This window comes from Falco punctatus, assembly GCF_963210335.1.
Source record: "Falco punctatus genome assembly, chromosome: 4".
Classification (NCBI taxonomy): domain Eukaryota; kingdom Metazoa; phylum Chordata; class Aves; order Falconiformes; family Falconidae; genus Falco; species Falco punctatus.
The window spans coordinates 109,849,209-109,852,267 of NC_137583.1; the positions used below are offsets into that span (position 1 = coordinate 109,849,209).

General features: G+C 34.9%; 1 long non-coding RNA gene across 1 annotated transcript; it reads right to left on the reverse strand.

The window, feature by feature from the left end:
- Positions 1-274: 274 nt before the first annotated feature.
- Positions 275-2,805, reverse strand: LOC308061950. Its single transcript, XR_013927396.1, has 2 exons — positions 590-2,805; positions 275-528 (listed from the first exon to the last, which is right to left on the reverse strand). It is a non-coding gene; the product is annotated as an uncharacterized lncRNA (long non-coding RNA).
- Positions 2,806-3,059: the final 254 nt, after the last annotated feature.

Consider the following 3,059-nt stretch of genomic DNA (forward strand, 5'->3'; position numbering starts at 1 on the left):
TTTTGAAACATGGGCACTTCTAACTCTACTCAAACTGTAATACGCCATGCTGGGTTTTCAGCCACGCAGAACATGCTGTACAGATCCAGACAGAGCTTGTCTGGGCAGTGGATTCTCGCCTAAGTGATTCAAAATAAGGTAACTGTAAAATTAAAATGTTACCTTTTAAAAAATAGGTTGAAGTTGTATTTCTGGTTGTTCTTTCTTTCTTTCTTTCTGTCTGTCTGTCTTTCTTTCTGTCTGTCTTTCTGTCTGTCTGTCTTTCTTTCTTTCGGTCTGTCTTTCTTTCTTTCTTCCTTCCTTTCTTTCTTTCTGTCTGTCTGTCTGTCTGTCTTTCTTTCTTTCTGTCTGTCCTTTCTTTCTTCCTTTCTTTCTTTCTGTCTTTCTGTCTTTTTCTTTCTTTCTGTCTGTCCTTTCTTTCTTCCTTTCTTTCTTTCTGTCTTTCTTTCTTTCTTTCTTTCTGTCTTTCTGTCTTTCTTTCTGTTTTTCTTTCTTTCTTTCTTTCTGTCTTTCTTTCTTTCTTTCTTTCTCTCTCTCTTATTCTTCACTCTCTCTTTCACTTTCACTCCTTTCTTTCTATGTCTCTCACTTTCTCTTTCTCTCTTGCTTTCTGTTTCTTTCACTCTTTCTCACTTTCTCTCTTTCTCTCACTCTTTTGATCTTTCTCTCCCTTTCACTTTCTTTCTTTCTTTCTTTCTCTCTTTCTTTCCCTCTTTGTCTTTCTCTCTTCCACTCTTTCACTCTTACTCTCTTCCTTTCTCTCACTCTTTCTCTTTCTTTCACTCTTTTCACCCTTTCTCTCTTTTTCTCTTTCACTTTCTCTCCTTCTCTCTTCATCTCTTTCTGTTTCTTTCACTTTCTCTTTCTCTCGTTCTTTCACTCTTTCTCTTGTTCTTTCACTCTCTTTATTTCACTCTTTCTCTCTTTCAGTCTTTCTCTTCCACTCTTTCTCTGTCTTTCTTCGTCTCTTTCACTCTTTCTCTTTATTTTTCTTTCTCTCATTCTTTTCTCTTTCTCTTTCACTCTTTCTCTCTTATACTTTCTCTCTCTCTCTCACTCTTTCTTGCTTTCTCTCTTCCTTTCACTTTTTGTCTTTCTCTCTTTCTTCCACTTTCTTTCACTCTTTCTCTCTCTCACTTTTTCTCTATTTCTTCCTTTCTTTCTCTCTCTTTCTTTCACTCTCTTTCTTTCACTCTTTCTCTCTTTTTCTCTTTCACTTTCTCTTTCTCTTAATCTTTTTCTCTGTTTTCTCTTTCACTTTCTTTCTCTCTCTCACTCTTTCTTGCTTTCTTTCTTTCACTTTCTCTGTCTCTCTTCCTTTCACTCTTTTTGTCTTTCTTTCTCTCACTCTTTCTCTCTTTATTTCTTTCACTCTTTCTTTCTCTCTTTCTTTCAATCTTTCTCTCTCTCTTTCATCACCAGCCACAGAACAAGCAGGGGAAAATAACACAGAAACATTATTTGCGTCTGGACAATGAATCACTTTTAAGGAAAGCATTCGCTTGTATACACAGGATTTTAAACCTGTCATTGATGACAACTTATTGCATTTAAGATTATATAAAGACCGTATCTTAACACATAATGGTTTGTGATCTTTTTAGCAGAAAGAAGAGTAAAATTACCCTAAATAGTACTTTTTTTTACAACTACTACAGCATTTGACTGTTGCATTTCACAGGCACAATGAAGCAGATTTTAAACAAAAATAATAACATACTTTGACAGAGTATTTCCATGTGCCCTTTTTCTGAGTAAAATCTGTGTCATGAACTCAGCGATCAGCACGGTCTTGCCCAGTAAATTGCGATTCACAGCTACTTTAGTGTTTAACATCACTGTACCCTCTCAAAGGCTAAAATGCCCTATTAACTGTACAGGGTATTATTTACAGCACTTTAAATCAGGAACTAATTTATGCCATGCAAAAAGTAATCATTTTTTGTTTTATTTTGAATTATCATGACCTAAAAGATAAAACTCCTATATAAATATATATAACCATATATCTCACATTTGAGAAAGAGACCTTCCAGTGCATTACAGGAATATGCGATCAGTGCTTGCAGAAGGAATAAAATAAACTTAATAATTTAAAAAAATTCATTGAAAACACAGAAATTCTTTAATTAACTTGTATGATATGAAGCATTTCCTAGCTGCTTTTCAACACTTTCGTGGAAATTAGGTGCAGAATTACCCATGTAAAGGGGGACTTTCTGCCATTGCTCTAAGTCCCCTTTGGGGGGTGGGGGGGAGGTGAGCAGTCACAAGAAACAAAGGCAACAATTAAAATGTCACGATATGATCTCAAGCTTTGTGAGGGGCCCTTCCACACAACATTTTTGCGTAGCTGCTTGGTCACTTTGTTCCTGGTTTTTTTTTCTGGGCATCTAGTTGTCTCTAGCATCAGAATAGGGTAAATGCTGCAGATAAGAGATCTGTACATACTCTATATTATACTGATATATAAGAGATATCTTAATATACCACTATTTATATGCATACTATTTTGTTTTATTACAGGTAGATAATACTTGATTAGCCAGTGGAAAAAAAAAGTGCCAGTATTATTCCCTAGTCATATTAATTAGAATTAAAAAATAAATCAGTAAAATTCATGAAAGTTAACCTTTACAAGAAGGGTTTCTTTCACTGTGTTTCATCTGAACATAATTCATTGGACAGTTTATTAAGCAAATTAATATTTGGAAATAATTTTATAATTTTCAAGCTAATTCTTATCATCATCAACAGTGTGATGCTCTCAGTTGAAACAAGGAAACAGCTGCTCCATGGACTTTAATTTAGGTGGAATAACACTTCCACCATTAGTTCTCAGAGTTTATCTTACTGCTTAGGGTACTTACATTGAAAAGGCTTTTCCCTTGTGAGCCAGAACATGGTCAGCTGGGCAGGTTAGGCCAAGCCAGGCTATATCTCATTCAACAAAATACACTGGACCAAAGTCAATATTTAAGGTTTCCTATTAATATTTAGATACCACCCATACCTTTATTAATTGTTATGCTACCATGTCCTTTCTCTCCATCCTTTAT